General features: G+C 43.1%; 1 protein-coding gene across 22 annotated transcripts in view; it reads right to left on the bottom strand.

The window, feature by feature from the left end:
• ADPRM (ADP-ribose/CDP-alcohol diphosphatase, manganese dependent) overlaps window positions 1–15,457 on the bottom strand; it is a 385,000-nt gene that overhangs the window by 39,755 nt on the left and 329,788 nt on the right. For 21 of the 22 annotated variants that reach the window (XR_014238652.1, XR_014238653.1, XM_082373310.1 and 18 more), the window contains one exon: window positions 6,017–6,241. The exons of the other annotated variant lie outside the window; for it this stretch is intronic. The gene's annotated coding sequence lies outside the window, so the exon portion shown is untranslated. The remainder of the gene's footprint in view (window positions 1–6,016; window positions 6,242–15,457) is intronic. 22 annotated transcript variants of the gene reach the window in all.

Below are 15,457 nucleotides of genomic sequence, written 5' to 3'. Positions count from 1 at the left end.
TTTGGATTTTATTCTAATTAATTAGGCTTTAACCTCTGCCTGGAGTGATTTCTCCTCACCTGGCACCACATTTTCGAAAAAGAACGTACTGAAATCCTATTCATCTTTCAAACTCTGTTCTAATGTCGTGTTTTCTGTAAAGTCCCATACCCACCAGAAAAATCAGTTCCTCCCTGGCACTTTGATCATCCTATTCTCTGTGTACGTGCTTGTCTCCTATATTCATTTTGAGTGCCTGAGGTCAGGGATTGAGTCCCATTCACTTCAGAATCACCTATCAAAGTGCGTGGCACAAATAAATATTCTTTGGATGACTGAGAGGATGAATGATATCAGCTTGGGTCCTTTAGTCGGATTTGCTAATTGAAAATCTGGACCCAAAAGGAACAATCTATTATAGCTCAGGTAGATCTCACCTGGAGCAAAAAGAGACCCTGAAAACAACAGGAAGAATGAGAGGACGCAGAAGGGAGGCGGCTTGTAATGGGACTCCGTGTACTTTGATAAAGGCCATACCTGTTTTCCTCAGTTCTAACCCTCGCTCTTATTGTGTGAGCTTGGGAAATTACTCAACAAAAATTACTCAGTGAAAACCACCATGCTCCATTTATCCGGAAGGTAGACTTCTGACACCCTCATCTCTTTAATGTGGACAACACAAGACAAGACAAAAACCCAAAATGAAAACAAAACCCAATAAACCAAAAACTCAAAATAGAAGTTAAAGGAAAACAATCTTAGCCCAAAGAAGTAATCATAAAACCCAAGACCTCAGAGCAAGAGTGACTTCAGGTAATAGCCTATTTATTTCCTTTTCTTCCTTCCTTCCTCTCACCTTCTTCCCCAAATATTTACCGAGCACCTATCAACTGTCCAACACGGAGATGCTGCTGGGGCAAAAGCAGTAAACATGACAGACGTGTCCCTGTTCTCAGGGAATTTCTTTCCCTTTTCCCTCCTGCCTCACTGCCTCCCTGCCCTCCTCCTAACCTGCCTTTCTTCCTTGCATGCTTCCTTTTGTTATTGTAGTAAGAAAAGGCAACAGATTCTGAAATCAAAGTTTTAGAGTTCAAATTCTGACTGTGCCAATTAGTAATTGCTCTCTCCCCCCAATTTTGAAATCACTCTGTCAAACCTTGCCCCAGGTATAAGAAGTCATTAGGAAAGCATAAAAGAGGAGGAAACCAGAGGACTGGAGATCTAGGCTGAGGTCTTGGCTCTGGTATTTTTGACCTTGGGCAGGTCACGTTACTTCTCTGTCTCTCCATCTCTAAGGGGCAACTACTGTCCTTTTCAACATTCTCTGTCTCTGGGATAAGCCAGCTAATATCCCCGCCTCCAGTGCTGGGGTATTTGATACAACTGGCAGATGCCACATCTACCAGCCTGTTACAACACCTCCAGGGAAAGAGCTTTAAAGATTTTCACAAAAAAAACAGATCTTTTTCATTTCTCTGATGAAGAGACTGACTTTAAAGCCAGGAAGAGAGAACTATGTGCAATTTGATGGGATTCAGAACATCAAAGGCAGTTGAGTTGGTGTTTGGAACAATCTCTCAGGTCAAATCTAATTTTATCTGAGCTGATGTTACCAAGCTCTGGTAATTGCTCCCATCATAACTGCCAATTCCTTGTTATAAGGCCGTGAGCGCGACTGCTGCAGGGCCTCCAGTAGAGGGTCCAGCTGATGGCTTTTGTCTTTGTTACTCTGGGGGCTGAGGCAATGGGCTAGATTTCAATCTTGGGAGCTATAGGCGGACAAAACAGAAAGGACACTGGACTTGAAGGCAGGACCTCTGTCTTCAAATTGTGGCTCTACCACAGAGCCCCAGAGATTCTACTTCCCAAGAACTTTTCCACTTGACCTCGACACTTTTGTGTACTGGTTTCCTGAAGACTTTGTGATGGAAGAGGGATGGAGAGAAGTTTGGGGTTGTGGAGAGTGGGGTGCTACCTAGGGTGGGCAAAGTTGACAGAGGCTCAAATGGCACAAAGGCTCTGCACACAGCGATTCCCCTGACTTAGAGAAAGGGTTTGAGCCTGTAAATCAGGGGTCACTGAGAATTGCAGGAAGCTGCCGGTTTTGGGCATGGCAACATAACTGGGGAGAAAGGACCTGCAATGGTTAATTTTATTTGTCAACTTGACTGGGTCGCAGGGTGACCAGACATTTGGTCAAATTTATTCTGGGTGTTTCTGTGAGGGTGTTTTTGGATGAAAATAACATTTAAATAAGTAGAATGAATAAAGCAGATTGCCCTCCCTAATGTTGGTGGGCCTCGTCCAATCAGTTGAATGTCTAAATAGAACAAAAAGCTGACCCTTCCCCGAGTGAGAGAGAATTCTCCTGCTTGATACGATGAACTGGGTCATCTGCTCTTCCTGGTCCTACAGCAGCCTGATGGCCTTCAGAGTTGAACTGGGACATCGGCTCTGCAGATTTTGGACTTAGCCTCCATAATTGCATGAGCAATTTTTATTATTCTTTATAATAAAGCTTAAAAAATAATTTCCTATTGATTTTGATTCTGCCCGAATAACATGGGGCACTATATCTGCAGCAGAGTTTCTTACGATCAACAAGGAAAGTTGGGAAGAGAAGTTCAAATAAACACCTTCCGAGTCCAAGGCCACCACTCACTTGATCATCTGTTTTGAGTCTGGCAGACTCTATCCCCCAACCTCTTGCCAGATGTAGAAGGGAGCAGGTCTACTATTAGCCAAGTGCAGCAGAGTGGCCTCTAACTTCTGGAAGATTTCCTAATCCTTTATCCATATCTTCTTGCCCTACCTGGGTAACAAAGGCTTTTGTTTTCCCATCACAGGCATTCCTAGCCCATCATCTTAGCTCAGAAACAAGCCTGGCAGATAACCTCCCTACCTGGCAGATAACCTCTCCTCCTCTCATGCACATCCAGATTCCACTTTAGACACTCTGTGACTTTCATCTGGTCCCTGGCTTTTTGAGCAAAACATCCACAAAGTACATGGGGATGCCCAAGGGGCTAGTTTCTGGGCTAGCTCTGGGCTATAGGCAGAAGGTATGAGCAGAAGTGATTTTATCTGCAGGGAGTAATATTTTGATATTTATGTGTGTGATTTAGTTTGATTTCTCTTACCCTCTACCTTTCCCTTCATTACTGAAGAAAAAGTCTTCCATATATACTGTTCGTAGGGTACCGATGTACAAAGTGAACAAAAGAGTCAAATTCAGGGCTTTGGAACTTCTAATTAATCTATAGCAGATAGAATAACCTTGAGTATCATACATCTTTATTTCAAGAACCAGGTGCTTGAAAAGAAAAAAAAAAGAAGTTTTGAATTCTAGAAAGCTTGGTTTAAAGATCAAGAGGTGAAGCCTGGAGAGAGAGGGCAAATTTTATTCATACACAAGAGATGACAAAGAGGAGCTTGGAGAACAGCTAAACCCGGCCCGAAAAGGAGTAAGAGCGACTGAGTTATAGGAGAGAAGGCAGAAGCGTAAAAGTATCCTAGATGCAGAAAAGTCTGCACAGCAGAACGAGGCTTGGGGAGGAGTGATGACAACCTGGCCGCTGCAGCGGTGAGTTTTGGGGGTTCAGGGGCAGATGTCCTCGGCTAGGGATTGCCAGCTACACCTCAGCCACTCCTACCGTGGGCATCTGCTCACGCCAGGAGGGCACAGGCCCCATTCTCCATCCCCTCCGTCCCCTCCCGCGAAATCACCCTCATGTCCAGAAAGATGAGGAGGGAGGAGGGATAACCTTAAAATTAACTGAGCATTTATGTAAGTGAGATTAAATTTTAAACAGCAGTGAATGAATTGCCTTAAATCAGTAAGATGACATTTTCTACCATCAAGGAGGGATGAGAGTTTGAGACCTAAACCAAATCATTTTATAGATAGAGTTTTGTCTTTCCACCCCTGATCTTTTTTTTTACTACAATACTTATTCTTGTCTCTATGCTATTGATGGGAACAGCCATATTCTGCTGGGCTGCATGTGCTTGTAATCACAGCTCTCAGAGGCAAGGATCATCTTCAGGAGGGGAAGAGATCTGGTTGAAGAGATCGGATGGACTCGAGGCTGTCCCTCAGAAGCCAGCATTGTACATCCACCATTTCCCCTCTTAAGATTGCCTTTGTTCCTGTTAACTTTATTATTATCACTAGTTACTATTATTGACCGAGAATGTACCATTTTTCAGTCACTGTGCTAAGTGCTGTGCTTAGATGCTTATACTTTTGTTTGGGTTGTATCAGACTTGGCTGAGATGGATGTTACCACCTCTAGTCTATGAATGAGTAAAGTGACAAACATACAGATTAAGGGACTGCTTTTCAATTCCACAGCTTGGGGCTGGCAACAGTGGGATTGAAATGCAAGTATCTCTGACTCTAAATCCCTTGCTCAAAGATGACTCGGTTATACTGAATTGAATCGAATTGATAACATGTACACTTGCCAGATCTGTCTGAAGTGTACATGTTATCAATTCAATGTACATTGTACATTGTGTACAATGTACAAGTGTACATTGACTCCCCCGAATCAATCTAATTGTTAAAAATTGAATGAATAATTGTCATTTGTTTTGCCTGCCCATCATCTACATCTGTTTCTAGGTTTGAGAGATTTCCCACTTTGGGGTCTTGGTGGTAGAACTATTGGCAACAGCTTTAGGGGAACACCAGCGAGCAACACTTGGTACAGGCTGAGATTCAAGGGCAAAAGGGTCAGCAGCTTCATTGGTCTCCCATTGTCCCATCGCCCTACAGAGCAGGACTGAGACCTGTCCAAGACCTGCTGGGCACACTATGGGGTCGAGCACCAGGAAAGGGCCCTCGCCTACCTTTTGCTCTTTCACTGTATAGGGCAAGCATGAGGGTGATTTTGCAGACCACAAATAAACATTATGGACTTGGGAACCAAATTGGAATTTAACTGGAAAACAGAGAGAATGCTCTTGTGTTCAGAGGGGGAAACAGTCTCCCAGGCCTGGGGTATCCACGTACGGCTTCCCAAAGACGTGGGAGACGCACCTTGAAGAATGACTCCATTTTATTAAGGAGATGTGAAGTGGATTACAGAACGTCAACTCCACGGAATATTATGGGATCATTAACATTATAATTAGAAAAACTGTGTAATAACTTGAAAAAACGGTATACTAGTAAGTGAGCACGGCAGAATCAAACTCTCTGCTATGATCACAACTCAGTAAACTCCATGCTTATGAGTGTGCGATGGAAAGAAAGCTGGAAGATAAAAACAAAGGATGTGTTTTTTGTGGTGCAATTCGGGGTGAATTTTCTTTTTCATTTCCATTTCCTTTGGGATTTTTTGTTCTTGTTATCAATACAATACCATTTTGAAAGCAATGGGGGCTGGCAAGATGAGTGTTCCTAGCCAGAAAAACACCCTTGTCATAGACTTGAGACTGTGAGGGCAGTCTGTTTGTATGCTAGGGTAGTCTGTTTGTATGCTAGGGTTTCTGCAGTTGAGTTTTTTGTCTGTTGAACAGCTGTGCTCAGACAGCACCACTAGACCAGAAACCAGGACTGTTTTGATGGAATGTTCCAGACAGGCACAAACTCAGGCAAGCAACTCGCTCCTTGACTTAGTGAAGGAGACACCAGAGTCTTAGGAAGTCCTTTCTACCTGGGAGGTGCAGGAGAAAGAGGGGCTCTTGGACTCGAGTGGAAGGTCTTTGGTGTGTGAGTCTTGGTGGGAGGGTGTTTGGGGGGCTGAGGGGACGTGACCAGAGTCAACCATCTCTGCTCTGGCGGTTTTAGCAGCAGTCACACCCTTTGTCCGGCAACATTTACCCGGCACCACTTTTTTCCAGAAAAACTGGGGAGTGGGGAGCTGCCTATCCAGCAGCCAACTAAGCTGTTTTCATTTTACGCTAATTGGCCCCGAACTGGTCAACAGCGGCATGGAGATGCTCCCTCATCTCACATCCCACGCCCCGGTCCATGGCATCCAGCGAGAGCCCCAATATCCCAGCCGCCCTCCACATCCAAGCAGCTCACCTGCACATGAATCGTGGGCCAGCTCAGGCTGTGAGCCACTCTCATTTTTCTTACAGAGAGCAACCTGGGAGAGGTGTCCTGAAGGGTGGAAGCACATGGAAATTCAAGAGGTCTCAAGCACTGGGGCTGCCTTCATTTTCCTGGCTCACAAATCCGAGAACGACTTGAAAGGAAGAATTGTCAGGGCTGTCTCAGATCCTTGCTTCTGTCCCCCGACGTCCCAACCTGGGATTGGAAATGACACTGCATTCGTGGGAACTAGGTACCCCAAGTTTCTGGCTCCTGCTCTCCATCTGCTTCCTGTAACTTCCCCAAAGCCCCACCGTTAGTGCCCAGGTCGCCCGGGGTGCTCACGATTAGCCTTCTTAAGTTCCTCCGCCCTGAGCTTCTTGTTGATACCATGACCAAGGGGCCTGCTGAAGCTGCCAGGGATTTCCAGAGAGCTGCTGCCCCACACAGCAGGCTGCCCACGGGTTCAGCAGAGCTGCAGGGCCCTCAAGCCAAGTTCCTCCGCCCTGAGCCCCTGCACTGACCCTCAGCATGAGAGCTGGGCTGGCTTCCGCCCAGACGCGGGCAGCAGGCCCACCGAACTCTCTGCTCTCCTTTGTCATTTGAGCCTCCAAGCAGCCTCGTGTGTGCCTGGAATAATCTAGAAGAGCAACTGCCTCTATTTTCTCCTTCAATCTCTCTTTTTAGGTAGGCTTAGACATGGACCACGGAGCAGGGCGAAGGAACAGACGCCTGGACAGGTCCATATACGCTTTCTGTCACATCCTTCCCTCCCAAGAAGGTCTTCTTGCCTCGAAGGCACTTTCCAAGCAGTTTATGCTAAGATATGTAAGTATCACCTGCCCCACACCCAGAATGCTTGATTCTTACTCGTAATCCCCCTCTACATGTCTTCAAGTTCTCTAAACTCAGTCCTTCCTCCAAATATAGGTGCTGAATGAGAAGATGTAAGGCATTACGTCACAATCACCATCACACCAATCATCATTACCCTCCTCTTCAAGGTGCGCCTTGGGTACCACACAGTGCCACACCCCTGATGCATGCCCTGGCCTCATGCAGCATTAGTGAAAAAGAGACCACAGGCCCTAAATCAAGTCCCTTGTGCCAAGCCAATGTCACCAGACCTAGACTTAATACCTAACCAGTTGCAGTTTCAGCCTCCCCGTGGAATGTAATCTTAACCAGTCTGTCTGGGATCACCTGGTCAGAACTAGTGAGGTAACCTGCCTGGTGGACCCCTACCTTCCCCCAAAGGAAGGTGACCTTGCCTGATACGATGCACTCTTAGCTGGAAACTTCCTTGTCCTGCGTCCCTCTGCCTATAAAAGTCTCTCATTTTGGGGCAGCCCTTCAGAGCTCCTTCCTCTTTGATAGATGGGATGCTGCCTGATTCATGAATCACTGAATGAAGCCAATAAGATCTTTACATTTTACTGAAGTTGAAATTTGTTTCTTAACAAAAAACAAAATTCACTTCAGTTAATTTATCTCATATATTTGTCTGAGCCCACTGATACTCTGAGTTTGCTTCCTGAGCCCCTAGTGGGGTATAAGGATGGGCTGCTTTGAATAATTTCCGTGGACTCTAGGGCATAGGGGTTGTTCTAGTTGTCTGGTACCCGGCCCCCCAGTGGGGTGATTAGGGCAGGTGGATGGTGGTCTGGAGTGGAAGAGCTCCAAAAAGGAGGTGGTTGGAGAGAATGGGCCCTGGATTGGTTACTTTGCCTATGAAAGGTGCACTCAGGTGAGTTGTTTGCTATCGCTAGGAATTGGCCAGCCCTGGGAGGGGCAATCGCTCCACTGTCAGCAAGACCCCAGATGTCAAAGGGTTAGAACAAAAAGGCATGCTTCTACAAGGTGTCATACAGTTTTATTATAATGGTTGACCGTTGAACAACCTTGCATCCTAGTTCCATAGCCTAAAAGTTCCCAAAGGGATGAAAACTAATAAGAAGGCAGAGGTCCAAAGAGTAAAGACAGTCTTGAGCCACCACAGAACATCACTGGTGACTTGAAGGAGACTGAGGTCACCAAAGGGCAGCCCAGGGAGTGTGTGGAGAGAGGTGGAGGCCAGCAGCAATGGCTGTAGGGTGTGCACTAAAGGTCTGTGAACAGCAGTCTCTTATCCACCGGCCAGACTGCTGAACTGCTAACAAGAGGTGAGAAGTCCTCCAAAGGACGTGGCTTAAATCCCACTACACTCTTCCCTGAACCGCTGGTCTCAGCATCATTGGCTCTCAGTCCTTTCAAGACAAAGACTCTCTGATGTAACCTGGCTGATTGAGACACGCTTCGATTGCTTTCCAGCTCTACAACTCGCTACCTGAGTGTCTGGTATTTAGTCACCTCTCTGCACCTCTGTTTCTTAAGCTGTAAAACAGGAATAATATCACTGTTGTAGGCTCTTTATGGGAATTCAGTAAGATAAAGCACGTCAGGTGCCTGGCATAGAGCCTAATACGTATAGGGGCCCAACAAATTTGGTTTCTTTTCCCTGACTTTGACAAGGCAGTGAAGGTGTTAAAAACTTTTTTAAACTATGAAATATATAGCACACAGGAAATATTGTGCAAAAAGAAAAGATAGACAGCTCAAAATTTTATCACAAAGCTGGTACCCAAACACCCATGGACCCAACACCCAGGTAAGAAAATAACACATCATTAGCACCCTTAGAAGCCCCATTCATGCCTAAGCCCAAGCGGTGCCCACCCCTCCCTCCTGAAAGGGAACCATTCTCCTGATGTTTATGGTTATCCCGTGTGTGTGTGTGTATGATATATATATATATATAATATATGTCTCTTACATCACATATGCCTATCTAAACTCTACATTTTAGTTTTAGCCACTTCTTAAACTTTGTATAAATGAATTATACAATATGCATTTTTTGTTGTTGTGTCTGCCTTTTGTTATTCAACAGTGTGTTGTCACATAGCTTTAAATGTGTTTTCGTTGAGAGATTCATGTAGCTGGTGCTTTGTTTTCCTTTCATTGCTCGGTGGTATTTCAATAGATGGATATACCGCAAGTGGTTTATCCATTTTTGCAGTTGATGCACGTTGGGTTGTTTCCAGTTTGGGGGCTATTACAAATAGTGGTGCAGCAAATATTCCTGTACATGATTCCTGATGCATTCCTGTTAAGTATATAGTTAGAAATGGGACTGCTGAGTTACAGGGAATGCAAATCCTCAACTTTAGCAGAAAATGCCAGGTTTCAAAAGTGATTGTACCCATTTATATTCCTTAGAAATTTAGAAACTCGTTGCTCTATGTCCTCATCTACTTGGTAAAGTCAGCCTTTCAAATTTCAGCCACAGTTCTCGTAAGTATGCAGTGGCTTTGCGCTGTTGTTCTAATTCACATTTCTATGATTTCTAATGAGGCTGAGCATTTCGTGTTTATTGGCCATTTGGATACCTTCTTTTGTACCTGTTTAAGAGCATGTTGAAGTCTCTTGCCCATTTTTCTGTTAGACTGTCTGTCTTTTCTTTGACTTATAATAGTTTTTTTTTTTTTTAAATTCTGGATGGAAGCCCTTTTTTGACTTTATGCAGCAAATATATTCTTCCAGTCTTTGGGTTGCCTTTTTATTTGTTTTCTTAATGGCATCTTTGAACGAGCAGAAGTTCTTAATTTTTGAAGATAGTCAAGTTAACCTTTTCCTTTGTGGTTAGCAGTGTGTGTGTGTGTATGTGTGTGTGTGTGTGTGTGTGTGTGTGTGATGTTTTAAGTCACCTACCCCAAGATTATGAAGAGCTATCCTTTAGATGTTCCTTTGTTTTACTTTGAACACCTAACATATTCTAAGTCCAGCTGGAGTTGGTTTGGGGTATGGTATGTGTGGTTAACACCAAAATTTTCTGTCCTTTCCCTTACATTTGCACATGAATATCCAACTGTTCCAGCACAATTGGCTGAAAAGCCCACCCTTGCTTCTTTGTGGTGCCACATCTGTCATCTGTCCATTCATGCATGATTCTATTTCTAGGCTCTTATTTATTCCAGTGATCTATTTGTCTATCCTTGTCTTAATTAATCTCTTATAATAATTCTTAATATCAAGTAGAGTTAGGCTCCCACCCTTCATCTCTGAAAGTGTCTTAACTTTCTTTGCCATTTGCTTTTCTAGATAAAGTTTAGGATCAGTTCCCAATTTTTCCCCCAAAATAAAACCTTGAGATTGTATTGAATCTATCAATTGATCTAGCAAGAATTGACATCTTAAAAATATTGAGTTTCAAATTTGCATGGTATAACCCTTCATTTATTTGGGTCTTCTTTAATTTCTCTTTTTGTATTTTCTGCAATGAAGTCTTTAAACAACTTTTGTTAGATTGAATCCTTGGTATTTGATATTTTTGATGCTAATGTAAGGTGTATATTTAAAAATTTTTTTTCATTTTATGGCAGGTATTATTTCTAATCTCAGAGGGAAAACTCTCAATAATTTGCCATTAAATATAAATATATATAATATAAATTTAAAAGATTATATCCCTATCTCTTTAAATCAGCTTACAGAATTTCCTTTCCACTCCTAGCTTACTAAGATTTTTGTTTTTGTGTTTTCAATGTAATGAACAAATGTTTAAATTTTCCAGATGACTTTTCTACATCTGTTATTTTTCCCTTTATTCTGTTAATATGGTATATTACGTTGATTTTTAAATGTTTACTTAAACCATGTATTCCTGAAATAAACTCAAATACTTAATAATAATATATTATCATATATATGCTAAATATATATACATATTTATGTATATATTGCCAGATTCAGCTTGCTAACATTTTCTTTAGGATTTTTGCCTCTCTGCTCACAAATGAGTATTTTCTTTTCTCAAAATGACCTTGTCAGGTATTTGTTAAGGTATTCTGACGTCATAAAACAAACTGGGGAGTAGTCTCTCTTAATCTTTGTGCAAGATTGTCATTGCCAGTAAAGCTATTTGCTCCTACAATTGCAATTGTAGAACATTTAAAATTCTAGTTTCATTTTCTTTAAGTTATTAAAATATTCAGATTTTCTATTTCCTCCTGTGTCACTTTTTTGCATTTTATTGTCTTATATTTTTTAAATTGAAGTACAGTTGATTTATAATGTTTCAGACATACAGCAATTACAAGATATTGAATATAGTTCCCTGTGCTGCCTCTTGGGTCACTTTTAATAAATTATATGTTTCTGGATTCATCTCATCTAAAACTTAGTATGTGTTGACATAAGGCTGTTGATAATATTCTCTTATTTCCTTTCTCTGCATGATCTTTGGTGACGTGCCCTATTTTGTTCCTGACATTAGATATTCGTGCCTTCCTTCTTTTTCTCGTGATCAATCTTACTAGACATGTGTCAATTTTATTAGGCTCCCCTTTCTGTCCAAAGTATAGCTTTACTGATCCTCTTTTGTAGGCTATCTCTGTCATAAACTTTTGCTTTTATATTTATTTTTCTTTCTTCTACGTTTCTCTAACATTTGTCATATATGCTTTTATTTAACATCTTTATTGGAGTATAATAGCTTTACATTGTTGTGTTAGTTGCTGCTGTATAACAAAGTGAATCAGCTATACGTATACATATATCCCCATATCCCCTCCCTCTTGCGTCTCAATAAGAGGGGACTAGGTAATTCCCTGGTGGTCCAGTGGTTAGGACTCGGCGCTTTCATTGCAGTGGCCCAGGTTCAATCCTTGGTCAGGGAACTAAGATCCTGCAAGCCACATGGTACGGCCCAAAGAAAAAAAAAAACAACAACAAAAAAACCATATATATATGTGTGTGTATATATATATATATATATATATATATATATATATATATATGGACTAAAAATTCAATGGCATAAAATGTAGGTTAATGGAAATCAGTATCTTTTTCAATCTATATTGCCACTATACTGTATTGTCATATACTGTACAATACTGATTGTGTACTGAAATAAGAAAGTCCCAAATGATTAAGGCTTTCACCTATTACTGTATCCTTCCTCCAATAAAAGGTAATAAAGTTAGCCATCCCTCTCTCCAAATGGGGTTGGCCAGAGGATGAGACAACCCAAACACCAATCATGTCTTTTCCAAATTCATGTTATTGTCTAATGTGGTATTTTAGGACACACACACTCACACACACACACTCCCAGAGCTTGAATTAAAATCAAAGATTGCTGCACTTGTAGTTGTAGACCATACCATCTTCTCTAGCTACTTTAAGTAGGGAGGAATTTATTAAATGGTATTTAGTAACTTAGAAAATCTTTGGAAAGGCTGATAGAACAGGCTTCAGGTTAAGTTCAGGAACAATTACGGGTGAGAAACAGAGCAGAAGCAATTACCTCTGCCATGTTTAGAAAGCTGTTTTACCTTTGTTTTTCTCTGTAAAATGGATGATCCACACTTTCCTCTTAACTCTGTTTCAAATCAAAGTGTCACTTGGGTGCATCCGATTGGTGGAAATTCAGTTAAGTTGCTTGCTGTTATCATGGTTGATTTTACATTATTATCCCTTTAAATCCAGCACATTCTTATCAGCTGCTTGGGGATCAACACAGAAAGCCACCACAGAGGCTTGCACTTGCCTCTAGAACTTCCTGGGGCTCACGAATGATCCTAGGCTTCTTCTTACTGACTCCAGACCTTTCTTTTGTTGGCTCCCATCATGGCTGATCTCAATGGCTTCATACATTGACTCTCCCTCTCTGTCCAGATCTGTTTGAATCGGTGACCTTATTTTAAACTGCCTAGTTGAGTCTTAGGACACAGTTTCCAGGGATTGTGGCTCAGTTCCATGCACCGAAACTCTGGGAAAGTTTCCTCCATCATCCAGGACACACCCAGGACTTTGAAGTACTTCTCCAGACAGCCCCACACTATCCTCAACCCCTCTAACAGGGGAAGGAGGAGACACTGTACTATTATTATTGCTGTTATTAATAAGAGAGAGTGTGCTAGCATAGGAAAGCTCCCAAATAAAGTGAACAGTGTCCCCTGGATTTGTGCAACATGGAGATACTGACACAGTATCCACTGGTGGGAGAGAGAAAGAACTGGAAAGGAAGCAAGTGGTTATAACAGAAAGAAGGTCAGTGGAACCTGAGATCATACACGGAGACCAACACAGTAGCTTTAAGGGTTTTGAGGCCCCTAACACACTTCTCGTGCAAGCAGCAAAATAAGACTTCGTAATTTGTGTCTCTGGGCTTGCAAGCTGCGGTCCTTTCATGACTATCTAGGTGTGGGCGGGGAGGGGGGAGGATCATTAGACCCGCACGTTCTCAGTATTGTACCTGGAAGCGCCTTGTTCCTTTTGATCATCTTCTATTTCATGTACCGGTTAGCACACCGCATTTATGCTTACGCCTATGATCTTTTGAAGATCTAAGCTCATGAATCTCTGTAAAGGTCAAAGAAATCTCATTTAATGTTATCTCTATGTTGTGGGTGATTTTTTTTTTCACTTGATAATAAAGATTTTGTTTTTAAAAATAAGAAAAAATGTCTTTGATATCCTAACTTTGAGAATTCCTTTCAAATACATTTTCACGTGTGCAAGTATGTTTATCCATGTCAGATTATGTGACTTTGAAGTGTTTTGTGTTTGTGGGTCCCAATGTGTGCATTCATTCATGTATGTGTGTATACACATACATGTACATTATGAACTGTCGCCATGAAGTAATGACATTGGTTTTTGTAACATGAATGCTGAAATGACAAAAGGAGCGCACATCTAGGGCAGTGAATCTCAACAGGGAGCAATTTTGCTCCCTGGTGCATGTGGGGGGGCATTTAGCGCTGTCCGCAGACATTTCTGGTTGCCAAAAATGGTGTTAGGTTGCTCCTGGCATCTAGTACACAGAGGCCAGGGATGCCGCCAAATATCCTACAGCGCATGGGACAGCCCCCTGACCCCCCGCCCCTGACAAAGAGTTATTTGTCCTGACGTGTCAATAGTGCCAAGGTTGAGAAACTCAGTTCTAGACGCATAGTACTGAACAAATGTTTACCATGCACCTATAATATTCAAGACTCTGTTTTAGCCTTGGTTCAGAAATAAGCATAATGCAAACATCTATTGGTATGTCCCCCATGTATTTAGTAAGGGAGTGTATCAGGCAGGGTCTCAACTGGAAACATTTGGTATGCACAGATTAAGGTAAGTTGAAGAACTAGTTACAAAGGAATGAATATAGGGAGAGCATAAGGGAGAGTGTGGTGGCCTGGGCTAGTAGCCGTCAAGGTGCTATCCTCCGTGGGACCTGCAGAGCTAAGGTGTGGAGTGGATACTGGAACCTGGAAGGGGATGGAGTCTTCCAGTGCAGCCACCGTGAAGGGAGCGAGCTTCAGTTGAGAGAGTTAACCTTGAGGTGACCTCCAAGGGAAAGAACTAGGGGACCAATTACCCCCACCTCCCTCCCACCTACTGTAAGGGCCCCCCATGGGCCAGCAGAAGCCAGAGAACAAGGGTATCTGTTGGGCTTACAGCTCAGCCCAACAGGAAGCCGGATGGAGAACAGTGAGGGAGGGGGGCAGGCACCAGGGAACGTGAAGGCAAACGAAGGTATCTGGGCAAGGACTTACTTTGTAAAGGACTCTCACTGAAAGCAGATACCGGTAAGAGCCACCAAATCAAGGGCTCCCAGCTTTCGGAGGCGTGAGGGGCTCTTTCTAGCTTGGATGAGCTCAGGGAGGCCTCAGTAAAGGATGCGGCATTTGAAAGACAGCCTTGGGAAGCGACTAGAGTAACCCGCATGTCAGCCTTTTCCCACTTGGAAAGGTCACCTTCGCCTCGCGCACGCAGGGAGGGGGACGGTTTCGGCTGCAGGCCTCCCCAGCCTCCCCAGCCTGCTCTCCTGCCCACGGATCCCAGCCCTGCCGCCGTTCCTGGAACATTCTGCTGGAAAGCATCTCCCAGCTGGGACACTTCTCCCTGGGCCCGGCCACGCACACAAGGGGGGCTGGGCAGGCCCTGCTTCTCTCCATTAGTCTGTTTCTTTGTTCTTCGTAACACCACTATTTTACATATATATAAGCATATATATGTGGATAATACTTTCATATATATGTGTATGTGTGTATATATATATCAACTGTTACGTAGGATCGCAGTACCCAAAGGACATTGACATAATAGAGGAGCACAGATATTTAAAACCTTAATGTGACCTTCACCCTAGTACAAGGGAAAAAACGCTCAACCAAGTTGAACCCACACAGGGAACGCCCTCCTGGGGTCCCCCAGCTCCTAGCCATGCTCTCCCGTTTGGGGGTGTGTTCCTCGTTGTGAATCCTCTTCTACTCTCCCTCCAATGAGTCTTTTTTAAAAAATATTTGTTTTATTTTATTTATTTGGCTGCACCGGGTCTTAGCTGCGGCACGCAGGATCTTTTTAGTTGAGGCATGCATGTGGGATCTAGTC

The sequence above is a fragment of the Balaenoptera borealis genome (assembly GCF_965194805.1).
Source record: "Balaenoptera borealis genome assembly, chromosome: 20".
Lineage (NCBI taxonomy): Eukaryota > Metazoa > Chordata > Mammalia > Artiodactyla > Balaenopteridae > Balaenoptera > Balaenoptera borealis.
This window is presented reverse-complemented; position numbering and strand designations above follow the sequence as displayed.